The sequence below is a fragment of the Notolepis coatsorum genome (assembly GCF_963971535.1).
Source record: "Notolepis coatsorum genome assembly, chromosome: 2".
Lineage (NCBI taxonomy): Eukaryota > Metazoa > Chordata > Actinopteri > Aulopiformes > Paralepididae > Notolepis > Notolepis coatsorum.
Genome location: NC_140166.1, coordinates 178,236,560 through 178,251,595, shown reverse-complemented (window position 1 = coordinate 178,251,595; position 15,036 = coordinate 178,236,560). Strand labels below are relative to the sequence as shown.

At 45.6% G+C, this 15,036-nt stretch overlaps 1 protein-coding gene across 2 annotated transcripts in view; it reads right to left on the bottom strand.

The window, feature by feature from the left end:
- c1qtnf7 (C1q and TNF related 7) overlaps positions 1-14,741 on the bottom strand; it is a 39,552-nt gene extending 24,811 nt beyond the window's left edge. Inside the window, exon 1 of one of the 2 annotated variants that reach the window (XM_084309329.1) lies at positions 14,601-14,741. The gene's annotated coding sequence lies outside the window, so the exon portion shown is untranslated. Of the gene's footprint in view, positions 1-14,526 lie in introns of both variants that reach the window. The other variant, XM_084309328.1, reaches the window with a different exon arrangement.
- Positions 14,742-15,036: the final 295 nt, after the last annotated feature.

Sequence of the window (15,036 nt, the reverse complement as noted above, 5' to 3'; positions counted from 1 at the left end):
GGACGGCTCACCGATCCTTCACCACAAGCAGGTTGTGGCGCTTATTCAGGCTGTAAAGTTGCCCAAAAGCATTGCTATCGTAAAGTGCCAGGCACACAGAAAAGACCTGTCCTTTGTGACAACGGGAAACAACGCGGCGGACGAGGCCGCGAAGGCGGCGGCTGCGGTGCCGTCCACGGCTGTTCTGATGTTTGCGGCCGAACTGACGAGTGAGGTAACTGAGGATAATTTGAGTGATCTTCAGGACTCAGCCACGCAGGCCGAGAAACAGTCGTGGACGGAGAGGGGGGCTGTAAGGGGGGCAGATGGTCTGTGGAGGAGTCATAACGGTTTGATAGTCGCCTCCATCGATCTTCTGTCCTTGGTGATACCTGAGGCTCATGGTGTTGATCACTGTGCAAGAGCAGAGACCCTGAGACGAATCACGAAAATGGGATTTTGGTCCCCAAAGCTTCAGGCACAAATTGACGTTACACTAGCCAGGTGTTTAACATGCTTACAGGGCAATGTGCGCAAAGGAGTACCGACAGTGGCGGCTTACACACCCCTCCCTGAGGGACCATTCAGACACCTGATTATGGACTACACGGATATGATAACGCCAGTGCAGGGCAAACGATACCTCCTGGTAGTAGAGGACTGCTTTAGTCGCTGGATTGAGGCCATTCCATCTAAACACAAGAACGCGGACACAGTGATCAAGTTCCTGTGTCGCGAGGTCGTTCCGAGATTTGGAATTCCCACGATATTACAAAGCGATAATGGCCGCGAGTTCATCAACAAGGTGGTTAAAGGGCTGATGCAGAAATTAGGTATAAGACAGCGCCTTTCCTGTGTCTATAGTCCCGGGTCGCAGGGAAAGGTGGAAAGGGCCAATCTGGTCATTAAAAACAAACTGTTGAAAATCTGTATGCAAACTAAGCTTAACTGGATTGATGCTTTGCCGCTTGCTCTGATGGCTATTAGAAGCAGCGTAAACCGCCAAACACAGCTAACACCGCATGAAATGCTTACAGGCCGCAGCATGCCAGCACCGCCATTTAGACACCTGGCTAGGGGCCCGGCATTAGATATTTTTGAGCAAGATCTGAAAAAATATCTTCAGCAAGTGACTAAAATACATGAAGCTGTGTTTCGACAGGAGCAGAGAAAGGAGAAAAGGGGGGTGAAGGAGGCGGAGAAGGAAGCCACCAAACCGAGGCTGATCCCTGGGGACCTGGTCTTCGTAAAGGTCCACAAGAGAAAGTGGTCATCACCCCGGAGAGAGGGCCCGTACGAGGTGATCCGATCAACTGGGACGGCAGTCCAAGTCAAAGGATCAGCGACCTGGTTCCACTTCAATCACTGCATAAAGGCCAGCGGCGACCTCTTGGGGGATACAATCGATCGCAGTTATGCAGAACCCGACATGGAGGGCCCGAGACGGCAACTGGAAGGTGCAGTGCCTGCTGATGCTCCCGCAGATGTTGGCAGCAGTGGGCAACGACGTCATTGAGAACCGTCACGGTCGACCCGTCCTTGAGGATGACGGGTTTGAGTGGGTAAGAGTCCCACGGGGTCCCGCTCAGGCTCAAGTACCGGCAGGCTTTCATGACCAGGCTCAGAATCAGGCGCCCCCTCTGTCCCCCATCGAGGAAGGTGGGGAGAAGATAAGACTACAATCAAAAGGGGTGTTTCCCGGAGGACCGCAAGGGCATGTTTTTGATTTTGACCATTCCCCCGTTACAGGCGGGGATACTTACCACTATACTAACGAGGATCGGGTTGTGAAATGTGCGGTGTCAATGTTGGTGTCAGCAATACGCCCTCAGCAGTATCACAATATGTGTGTAATCATCATCCATTGGAGTGCAGAGCGTAACAGAATGAGATTGAGTTTAGAGGTGGGACGGTGGACGGCGACGCTAAAAGAGGCAACGAAGTTCTGCTCGCTACCATCTGCCTCTAAATACTACTTAAGATCCGTTTCATGTTGGGCCGCTGAATGCACGGTGCGCATAGACCGTCCTGAGAGGCATATAGTGCGTGCATATGCCAACGCTACATTGACGGAGGTAGTAGACGTGGACGGGAGAGCTGACGTCTCCATTTGCGCAACTGCGGTGGGGGTAGAAAGGAGGGTTGAGCCTGTCCCGAACCAAGCACAGGGGACAGGGGTGAGGGGAAAAAGGGAGGTCAAGGACACTGAGTCGGAAGAGGTAGGGGTACAGGATATGTTCCAGAGGACAGCCGGAACGTTGAGGGACTCAGTGGGCTCACTCTGGGCCAGGTTGAGGGGTTTGCTTCCTCCCGGGGAACAAGATGGGGGCGACTATGACTATGACGAGGAAGACCCGGAGGCTGACCCTATGTACAGGGCGGCTTTAGGGAATGAGTGGTTTAAGTGGGTCCAGTACACGAGCGCGCAGAATCAGATAGAGGATTGTTATGTCTGCTCCAAGGCACGTCCGGATAGGCTGCTGGTGAAGGGCACGAAGTTCAGTTGGGCTCAGTGTGACAGGGACGCAGAGGCATGGGAGGGGCCCCATAATAGTCGCCCTTGGTGCGAGGCAGAGTGTTTGGGGTTTCTCGGCTCTAGTCGTTTTAAGGCGGCAGGAAACGTCACGGATTTCAAGGATGTCACTATGCGGGAACGTTGTAGGAAATTGGATGTACGTGTGCAGGGGGTAGCGACGGGGTTGCCAATACCCAGAGGTGTTAAACTATGGCTGACCAAGGATTTTGAGTGCTTGCAAAAGGAGGGGACCCGGGACGTAGGGGAGGTGGCAGAGGGGCGGTGCACTACTATTTGGAGCATCACGACTAACTGCACGAAAGAAGGAAAGTGTGGACACGGGGTCGTGTTGAAGGGAGTGGATACCAACCCACGGCCTGTAGCTTGCCCTTTTCATGTCCAGGATATAGCACTGGCGGACCAATACTGGCTCTGCGGCGGTAGGAGGTTGAGGAATACACTTCCTTTAGATTGGTCAGGTAGATGTGCTCGGGTTCAGGCGATCATGCCAATGGTGGTCCTACCATTATCAGTGACGGAAGGACCTTCTGAGTCTCCTATCTCTCGAACAAAGCGTAGCTACAAGTAGGGGTGGGACAATACATCGATCCAGATCGATATATCGATCTATTATCAATAATCAAATAGGATCGACGCAACGTAAAAAGATCGATTCATATTGCGATACTCTTATTTTGAAAATCCCCGCGAGTCATATCCGCCGGCGCCCAGTATAATATTGTGAAACTCCGTGTACACATTACAGCAGTGTTTGCGTCTGCTGTAAAGCACTACAGAGCGTCTATTTTGCGAGCAGATATAAGTCTGTGCAGTTTTTTCCCCGCAACGGGTCAAATGCATATAACAGGCATTCCTTTATGCCAACGTCGCGTTAAATATCTAAATGAACGTCGCGTTGGCTGCTTAAAAGCTAAGCAGCTAACCGTGAGAGAGAACAGGAGAGTGAAGAGGGGACTTGGAAGGAGGAGGGGTGGGGGCTGTGGGGGACTGCGTGTGTGTGTGTGTGTGTGTGTGTGTGTCTGTGTGTGTCTGTGTGTGTGTTAAAGCTCAATATATAAAAACAAAAGTGAACGGGAGGTCTATTTGTATTAAAAACAATAGATTGTTTTTCATTTAAATGTCTGGAAGAGCTCAAAAATAAATACATCAATTGATATTTCCGTAGCCTTTTTTTAGTTGATCTAAAATGTGACTGATTGTGTTAAATGGGCACATAATATCGCCTCATATCGATCGCAGGCACCTGAATTGAATCGTATCGTATCGTATCGTGGCAGACTTTGTGATATCGGCAAATATCGTATCGTTGTCCAAAGAATCGATATCGTATTGTATCGTGATGAAACTGATGATTCCCACCCCTAGCTACAAGGCAGACCCAAGGGTGTATTTGGACAGCATAGGACAGCCAAGGGGCATTCCAGCCGAGTTCATGGCTAAGAATGAGATTGCGGCAGGGTTTGAGTCTATTCTGCCATGGATATCGGTCAATAAGAACACAGGGTGGATCAACTATTTGTTTTACAATCAGCAGCGGTATCTCAACTACACCGAGGAGGCGTTGGATGCAATGGGGGACCAGATGCACGCGACCAGTACGGTGGCGTGGCAGAATAGACAGGCTCTGAACTGGTTAATGGCGGAGAAGGGTGGAGTCTGTTCCATGTTTGGACAGTACTGCTGCACATTCATTCCAGCGAATGTGGGGCCAGGGGGAAAGTTCTCCGAGGCCATGGCTAAGCTGAAGGATTTGAGGGAGGAGTTGAGGGAGAATTCTGGCCGGAATGAAGAATGGTGGGGGAGTGGGGTGTTTGAAGGATTGGGACAGTGGGGAAGCATAATGATGCAGACGGGGATATCCATTGGGGTGGCAGGGTTGATATTGGTTCTCCTTTTCTGTTGTGGTATGCCTCTCTTGGGTAGGCTGGTAACTTCACACGTAACGAGCCGAATGCTGATGGTGGGGCAGAAAGAGATTGAGCCACCAATCGGGCCATGCCCTCAGCTCTATGCTGCCTTAAAGGGAGACGAGGGGATAGAGGATTAGGGGTATGGTGAGGAAGGGACATTTTCTTTTTGTTTGGTTCAGTTTTGTTTGTTTTATTCCTTTAACTAGGCGTATGGTGAGGAAGGGACATTTTCTTTTTGTTTGGTTCAGTTTTGTTTGTTTTATTCCTTTTACTTCAAAAAAAAAGAAAAAAAAAAAAGAAAAAAAGAGAAAACAACATGTAAAGGTTTTTTGAAGACATTTTGTATTGGTTCTTTCCTTTAAGAGTGACGGGGGATGGTCTGAGTGATGGTTTATTTTTTATTATTTTGGTTTATTTTACTCATGGTCCTGGTCAAACCGGAATGGGAAGGGGCATCGGTATGGAATGGTACGGAGTGTCGGTTCTGAGCCTGAGGAAGCATTGAGAAGAAGTGTTCTGGGGATCGGTTCTGGGGACTGAACGGACAAAGGGGGGGGCTGACGCAGTGGGCAAGATGGGCACCTCCCGTCCTGGCATGTCGTGACATGTTTCGACAGGCCTGGAGGTGTGAAGATGGGTGGGACACGTTGTGAGGTCGGGACCAGCGCCTCCCGTCCCGGCATGGGGACATGTTTCTACGGGGACTGGAGGTGTGGCGTGGTGGTTGCTGTATTGGCAAAATGTGACTTTTGGCAATACGGTGAAGAGACTATGGCGTGGGCATGGAAGGGGGGCTGAGCGATGGACACTAGGACTCAATGTTATGGAAGAGACAATGTAATTTTTTTGGGGAGGGATGTTCTATGTTTAGTTCTGACGGTCAACTTCTCCTTTCCCTGAGGAGAGTCGCGGTTTCCGGCCGGAACTGTGGCTCATTTGGTAAGCGGTGGAGGTTGGGGGGATTTGTCTGTCAGGTTAGGATTATAAATTGGGGTATTTTTTTTTTTTATGTTTTATTATTACTCTTGTTTTGAGCGGTTTTGTGTTTATTGTGAGAACGGTAGTCAGCCTTTGTTGGTCCGTTAGGGGTCCAGTGAATGAAGTAAGGTTTCTTGTTTAGTTAGACATTTAAAATTTATTATATGGCTAGGTTTCTTGTTTAGATTAGGCATTTAAACTTTTATTATATAAATATGGTTTCTCGTTTAGTTAGACGTTCACATTTTCTTGGTTATATGATTTGGGTGGGACTAGGAATAGCCCCAAATGGGGGAATGTTGTGGAAAATGTGTATATGGAGTGGACTAGTTTAATATAGGTCAATTAGCAGTGCTGAAAGACACTAGGGCGACAGTCCGGCTGATGTTCTTAAAACAACTTTAAGTATGGGACAGATAGGGACAGATAGACATTTCGAGTACATCACATCTTGTGCTTTTAATCTTGTACATCACATCTTGTTCTCTCTTTCACACACACACATATACTCTTTCACATTCACACACACACACACACACACTCATTTTCACATTCACACACACACATATACTCTTTCACATTCACACACACACACACACTCATTTTCACATTCACACACACTCATTTTCTCTTTCACTAATCTTGACTCCAGACTCCAGCTTTATCTCTCTTCGATGTTAAATCTATGTGTCATCTTAATGTACGTCATGTCATATCTGATATAATATGTCACGTCATCATATCTGTCATGTTGGGGCAGGGCTGGGAAGGTATTATCTGGGGGGCATGGGGGTTTGGGAGGTTAGAGTGTTTTTGTTCAGCTGTGGTGACCGTCTGCTAGATCCATAGCTCTGCTGTTAAACTTTCTTTCCTTAAATAAATTGCTTGTTGAAATTGGAAATATCATCTCCTGCTGTGTTAACGACTACTCAGCCACAACACTCACCCGTGAATTGAGTCGGGGGTCTGTAGCGCAGAGCCGCGGGGGTAAAGTCTGGGCTGTACTGGACCTCCTGGTCCTGTGGAGTACGGTGATGCTGTTGGGCTTGACTCTCCTCCTCTCCCTCTTCTTCTTCCTCTGCCAGGTCATCTAGATCCTGTAATCGTCTATTTAGCCTCTCCGCGGCATAGGCCGGTTCTTCCCTGTTGCTGGGTCTCGCTTGGACCGGTCGGGGAAGGGGTTCGGAGAAGGGTATAGGCTCTCTCTGTTGGCCGGGCTCAGGGTCGCTTGATCGGGTAGGGGAGGGTGCCCTAGACCCTTGTCTTGACGAGGCCCTGGAGCCCCGTGCGGAGGGAGGGGGGGTTACCCTGGTAATCAGCTGCTCCATTATCTGCGCTTGTAATCGGTCACGCTCGGCTTCGCGCTTGGTGAGAGCGAGGTCGCGCTCTGCTTCGCGTTGGGCACCGGCGGCGGCGCGCTGGGCTTCGGCGGCGGCGCGCTGGGCTTCGGCGCGGTCTCTTCCCATATTCTCTTCCGTCTGGAGGCGTCTAATCTCTAGGCGTATGCGGTCTTCGTCACTCCGTTGCTGCGCTTGAAGGCGTTCTCTTTCCATGGAAGAATGTTCGCGCTCGCTAAGCGTCTGTGCTTGGAGTCGATCGCGCTCGGTTGAGGCTGCCAGGCTGGCGATAAAGGCCTGCGCCAGCATCTTGTCCGCCTCGCTGGGGGAAGACGCTAGTTGAGGTGATCGGCTTCTGGTAGTACTCGTTGGAGATCCGTTCTCCTGTCGCGTACCGAGGAGATCCATCTCCTGGGTGCGCGTCTCTTCTTGTGGTGGGTCGGGTTCCGTCCCTGGAGGGCTTTCTTTATCCTGGAGCTCTCCGGGGACTACCTCGTCGACGTTGGCGGGGGGTAAAGTCATGTCAGGTCCCTCCTGGTCCCCCCCGTGAGCTTGGTCAGTTACGTTAGAACCCACTAGGGTCTCTACTGGCGGGGTAACCTGGTCGGTAGGGTTGGACATAATTTTACTATCTACTTTTTCCGCGTTTAACGTCTGTAGAAAGCTAGGTAGTATACTGGCAGCGTAGTCCTCTAAGTACTGAGGTGGATGCCGTCTACGCTGCGGGCGATCTATTTTAGGAGAACCGTTTGTGGAGTGTTCATTATCGGCCATGTCAATATTAATACTACTATATTAATATTACGCTAGTTACCCTCCGGCTCGAAGGACCAATTGTAACTGAGGGGTACAATTCCCTGACTGTATTATATAAGTATGGTATCATTAAACCACTACTGTCTTATGTACATTACTACTGGCCATACAGTACACAGGTATATCAGATGAACACTTCCCACAATGACACGGTTCCACACAAAACTGGGTTATAATAATATTTATTAGCAGCAATGATAGTATATAACAATACTTTACGTAGGGTTGCGCTTATAAGGCGAAAGAATGTGCGTGAGCAAATCAATAACGTAAGTCCATTATCATATTACGCAGGAGATAATGAATACCACCTGTATCTTAGGAATTATATCTATGGTACACTAGTAAGGCAGCGGGAGATACTGGTAGGGTCCCTCCGGTTGTAGGCCAGCAAGGGGAGAGGATTTGTCGGTAGCAGAGTCTGGGTCAACGAAGAATAGGGAGACTCCAAGTACAGGAGACGGTGCAATAATCTCTTGATCCGCAGACGAATAACAGCTGTTCTCCGGCATGCAGCTCCGCATGGAAGAAAGCTAGCCAGCCTCAGGCTTCTGAGAGGCGGGCTCGATGTTGCTCCTCACAGGGTAAATCCCACACAATTGTGGGTGTAGACGATTCTCCGCTCCATCAATTACAGGACCAAAGCAAATATAATCCAGCCGAAAAGGGCTATGTAGTCGTCGGGTAGGTTATCCAGTGTACATGTCCACACGGTCCTCGTCTAGGGCTCCTCGGGTGAAGGCGCCAGGGTAAGCTGCCCAGCCTGGATAAGCACACTAGCTGGTACGAGGAAACGTTGGTGATGCTGGTCACTGTAGAACGGTAGCCGCACGATACACTATACATAAATAGACTATTACTGAATTAATAGAATAGGTCGAACTCGACGGTACAGCGTTAAACTCTGATACTTCAGTTATTAATTCGCACGCGGTCTCAATGCTCTATTTGGGGCCAAACAGGCCATACTTCACCGCACGTTGTATCGTGGGTGAGGCTTCAACTTATTGGGTAACTTAACTTCTGTATTCACCTGCGCCGTATTTATACGTTAGGTGAACAAACTAGTACCAGCTTTATTCCTGTCTCGTATCCTTGCGCAGAGCCGTTCATGTCCAGGCAAGTCTTTGGCGGTGACTTTGAACCAGACCTTGGGGGTATGGCAGTGGCGCCTAAGGGACCGCTGTCCAATAAGAGAACGAAATATTATGGTCTGTACTAGGTTAAAGGGATATTCCGTGTATATGTACAAGGAATACACAAGGGATATCAAACGATATACAAATATTATGCAATATATATCAATTAATAAATATATATATTCGGTTTAATCTGATCCTTCGTAACAGTGTTCTTTCCCTTCTCTCTCTCTTGCTCTCTCTCTCCTCTTCTCTCTCTTGCTCTTCTTCATGTTCCCCTGTTAGTCTAGTGTTACTCTTCTTGTCTTGTATTAGGTTAACTTGTTTTATCCCAGTGTCTGGTGTTTGTCTTGTCGTCCATAGTTGTAGTTCATTGTGTTGTTTCCCCTTCCAGGTGTCTCCAGTTGTAATCATCCCAGGTGTTTCTCGTTTGTTCCTGTGTATTTGAGTTCCTTATTTCCTGTTCTGTGTCGGTCCATTATCTCTGTTACATTGTCGATGTTGCGCTGTCCTTGTTTCACGTTCCATGTTTCAAGTAAGTGTTTTCCTGTGTTAGATGTTAGTTATTGTGTTTTCCTTTGTTCCCCCCTCTTCCAGTTGTTACTGAGAAGTTTTGTTTTTATTGTTTAGTTTAAATTTTCCCCTTGTTCTGATTATTATTCTTGTTCATTAAAAAACGTTGGGCTTGCTGTCCTGCCCGCCTCCACTTGTCTGCTCTTGGGTCCTGTTACACCACCACATTGTGGCAAATTGTGGTGCAACAGTGTAAATTTAAAAGCTTACAGAGAAAGACAGAAGAGACGTTAAAGTTAACTCAATGGATCAAAAAACTGTGGAGTAGCTAAAGAAGAACAAACAAAAGGATAGAAGGACGTGCTACTTCAGAAAAACTTAGAGTAACTTTTCTCAAGCTTTTTCAAAAGTCTGCTCCCGTTACTAGCAAAGAGCCTGTGAGGAGGACGATGCTAACATGCCCCCACCTCAACTCAACTTGATTTAACCTGAAAACCCACAACCAGGACCTAAAGTGTGGATTAATGCAACACTCAAAATAAAGTGACGCCCTTGGCTATGTACAATGAACCACATTTCTCAGTTTACCTTCAAACTAGGCAGTGCATTGAATTAAGAAATGTATACCCTATTTCTCACATAAAATGTTGTCAGATTAAGCCCTTCTCTCCTAGTGATGTATTTGACACGTTGCAAGCCATTGATACCAGGAGTTCACCATTCATATTAATGCTGTTATCTCTTCATTGAGTGGCTGTCAAGTCCATCTTAATGCTGATGACACTATTGCGTATTGTATTGCTGATACAATAGCCATTGAGAACCTGCAACTTTCCTTTTGCTCTATGATGCGCTTGTGAATCTTAAACTGTTAGTTAATGCAAATAGATTAGAGCCAGAGATGTTTATTATAATAGTGTGCATATATCCATTGTGAATGGAGAACATTGAGAGAGTTACTGAATATGGATATGTTGGCATCTGGCTTGATAAACTACGTTTAAATACCATATAGACAATCTTGTCAGCAAACTGCAATAAAGAATTGGCTTATTTTACAGAAACGGAACCAGCTTCCCTATGATTAGTAGAAAGAGGATTGTTTTCATCAGTTTTGGATTATGGCAATGTAATTTATAGAAATACTACTCCTTCCACTCTTAAACCCCTATTATTCTGCACTTAGATGTATTACTGGTGAGTGATAGCTATGGTACTCACCATTGTATCCTGTATGATAAGGTGGGTTGGTCTTCTCTGGCAGAAAGGCTTAATAGACATTGGTAGGATTTGTTTATCTATAAAGCCCTTGTTACCACCTTACATCACAATGATGCTGGATTGGATCTTTGGATCCTATCTAACTTGCCCGAGCACAGTCTGAATTCTTGGAATGATCTTAAACACACGCTAAAAATCAATACTCTACTAACCTGTGGACAGTTTAAAACCATGATCACAAACCTCCCTGCTTCAATATGTAACTTTTAACAGTGTTTTGTACAACTTATTTAACTTGTCTGAGTTGTCTCTTAAACATCATTGTAACCTCAGTTGATTGAGGTGAACACAAAGTAGAACAAATAGTGAACTACGAGGGGATAAACTCATTCTGGCACCAGACACTGTAGGCAGGAATGTCTGGGAAACATGAACATTGAAATATGTTTTTGGATTGCTCACAATTATGACACACTTTTTGTTCTACCTAAAACAAGAGGAGTAACAAGAAAACGGGAATCAAAATTGACCTTACCCTTGATAAAATACAGCATGAGGCCAGATGTGACTCTTAACAGCATAATGAGGGGCAATCATTTTAGGATTCACCCTCACACACCTCTGTTCTCTGCTGTCAGAGACATCAGATGAAACATTTGCCTCGGTTCCAAGTCTGGCTTGGCCCAGGAATTCCTGAGTTGTGACATCATATCCAGCACAATTGTGTCAGAGGAACCTGAACACGAAACAACGGTCTGCCTCTGAAGACAGAAACAAGTGAGTTTCACAGAGAAATGGTCCCACCATCTGCTATTTGACCCATGGGAAGTGTTGTTGTTGCTTTTCTTTGGATACCAATTCTATCATTGATTATTCAGAGGTGGGGAATGGAAGGACACAAATCCTGAGGGGAGGCTAATATAGTCTCTGGACAACAACCGATTGCTGCTATGAGAGGTCAGATCCTGACCCTGGTAGAATAAACTCTGGAATCCATCCATACAGATGCTAAATACCCAAAGCCTGAAATCACCCAGATAAACTCTTAATAATGACTTGCACACCAAGGCCAAACTTATTTTACTCAAACCTCACCAGGCAAGCTTTTTCTAATCATTGTAATTGCTGCAAAAGTGGTTTGCAATTATGGTTCCTAGGATGTCATATTGAAATTAAAAACAGTGTGAGCCTGCTGGTCAACTATGAATGTAAAACCCCTGGAGACAGAATGTACAGAGTTGTTGAGTTGTCTTATGTACAGTATGTGGTTAGCTGGTGGTTTGCGCCTGATCTACCTCCTGTTTGTGCCAATGGGGGCGTGAGAATATTAATAATAATAATAATAATAACTTTATTTGTATAGCACTTTTCATACAGAGGTTGCAGTTCAAAGTGCTTCACAACAGTAAAAAATACAGGCATAAGCGAGCATAAAAAGATAGACAGGTAGAATCACAGTGTTTCACATTAGGAATATTGGCTTTGGACATCTGCCCTTTGCCTGTGTGTCTCTGCCCATAATGTGTGTGTGTGTGTGTGTGCACGTGGGGGGCGTGGTTATATATGTGTGGCCCGTGTACTGTGTAGAGTGGCTGTGTCTCTGTCTGTTAGCAACAATGATCTGTTGTGTCTTGTCTACAGTATGTGTTGCTCACAAGTATTTATAGTTTGCTTTCCATTACATAAAGTGTCTACTGGGAGAATGTCTTGAGAGAGTGTCCTGAAACATGGACACTGAAGAGGAAATACTTTGATTTATATCTGCATGGTCTAGTAGTGAGTCACCCCCCCCCCTAGATGTAAATTATATGACACAAGTAACACACACATACACACACACACACACACACACACACACACACAGTCTGCATGATCTAGTAGTGAGTCACTCTCCACTAGGTGTAAACCATGTGGCACAAGTAACACACACGTACACACATACACACAAACACACACATCTAGTTGTGAGTCACTCCCCTCCCCACTAGATGTAAATTATGTGGCACTGGCACAAGTATAACCAAGTATCACCCAAAACGCACGCACACACACACACACCAAGTGAAAGAGATGTAGTCATATTCATATTCATTAGTATGCTGGTATGAACAAGCCCAGTCTGCAATATGAAACAGAAACAGCCGCTCCCATGATTCATAGTAAGGGACATGTACAGTGAGAGCAGGGGTGCTGCTCATATGGAACATGTTTTGGGCTTGTGGGTAGTGATCTGCATAGATACAGGCCAGAGGGGGAGCCAGTGTGAGGCCCTGCGAGAGAGAAACCCCGCCCGCCATTTCCGATGGAATGATGTCATCATTGGTAAACGGCGATCATTGTAAAAATTACCCTCCTGCTGCTCCACACATACTGTATGCATGTTTTGCACAGAAACACACACATGTACACATACTGTATGCATGTTCTGCACAGAAACACACACATGTACACATACTGTATGCATGTTCTGCACAGAAACACACACATGTACACATACTGTATGCATGTTCTGCACAGAAACACACATGTACACATACTGTATGCATGTTTTGCACAGAAACACACACATGTACACATACTGTATGCATGTTCTGCACAGAAACACACATGTACACATACTGTATGCATGTTCTGCACAGAAACACACACATGTACACATACTGTATGCATGTTCTGCACAGAAACACACACATGTACACATACTGTATGCATGTTCTGCACAGAAACACACACATGTACACATACTGTATGCATGTTTTGCACAGAAACACACACATGTACACATACTGTATGCATGTTCTGCACAGAAACACACACATGTACACATACTGTATGCATGTTCTGCACAGAAACACACACATGTACACATACTGTATGCATGTTTTGCACAGAAACACACACATGTACACATACTGTATGCATGTTCTGCACAGGAACACACACATGTACACATACTGAATGCATGTTCTGCACAGAAACACACACATGTACACATACTGTATGCATGTTCTGCACAGAAACACACATGTACACATACTGTATGCATGTTCTGCACAGAAACACACACATGTACACATCCTGAATGCATGTTCTGCACAGAAACACACACATGTACACATACTGTATGCATGTTCTGCACAGAAACACACACATGTACACATACTCTGTTCTGCACAGAAACACACACATGTACACGTCACAAATTCCAGTGGTTGAATTTACCGTAGTTTAATTACCGCCAATTGTTAATTGAACCCTTGCACCGAAGAACCATATAACTCAGTTTTGAATGATAATCTAAATCACTGTGTGTGTGAATGTGATATATCACAAGAAACTAGTTAACCTCGACTGTCTTTAATTATGAGTGAACACAACCCTCTAATTTACCATCTTTAGATAATGAAGTACTCAGCCTCTACTGTCTTTAATTACGAGTGAACACAACACTCTAACTTACCATCGTTAGATAATAAAGTTTGAAAACATTGTTCCTCTGAAAACCTAAAACATACTGTACTGTATGGTACTCAATTAGTAGTTAAATACTTGTTGACATGTAATAAGTATGTTGAAGGTACTAATAACTACTGAAACTAAAATGACGTATTTCTTATTTTTACACAGATTTTCTGAATTCAATTAAAATGATATAATTCTAATAATTCATAAATCGACTGTTTCCCATCTTCCATTTGGTTCCACATCCTTCTCTTCACATTCAGGTGTCACACCTTTAACACAAACCCTGGTAACCATGACCTTGGTTGTGTCTGTCAGTGTGCACTGGATTGTACTGACTAAAACAACTGTTGAACTAGTACCTCCTTTCAGTGTGGTATGCATACATATACACAGTAGGTGTACACACACACACACACACACACACACACACACACACACACACACACACACACACACACACACACACACACACACACACACACACACACACACACACGCAATATGTTCACCTGTTGGAGGAAGGGGCTGATCATAGGTCTATGTTTTCTTGAAAACGTTTAAGCCAAAAAGTGAAAGAAATTGAGGTCAAAGGTCAACGGATAAAAAACAGAGAGAAGGATCAATATTCTTACCCCAACAGTCAGCAGCCTTCAACCTCAGTTGTTGATCAATCAGTAAAAAATATATACAGTATATATTCAACAACCTTATCCTAGCTGGTCAGAGGCCAGAGTCCTTGGTGATCCTGGGTCCTTGGTTAACATGTCTCTCGTTCTCTTGTGTCCTCCTCAGTTTGTGTCCTGAAACATCTGTGTGCAGGAACTCAGCTGTTGTGCAGTGACTTGTAGTGTAACAGCAGCTTCCCCGGAGTCTCTTTCCAGCCCCCATCACACCCTCCTTCCCGCTCCCACAATCCCCTCCCTCTCTCCCCATGACTTGCCTCATACTCTACATTAACCCCAAACCAAAACAACGAGCACCCACTCAAGGACGTCTCCTTGAGCTATTATGTCCTAGATCAGATAAAGAGATTGTGAGTTCACTTAGTGTGAATATTTATTTTAGCGTCTTGCTCTCAGCAGTCATGGTGTGATGGTTCAATCATTTTGTAAAAACATCAAAAGTAGAATTTGTGCTTTCAT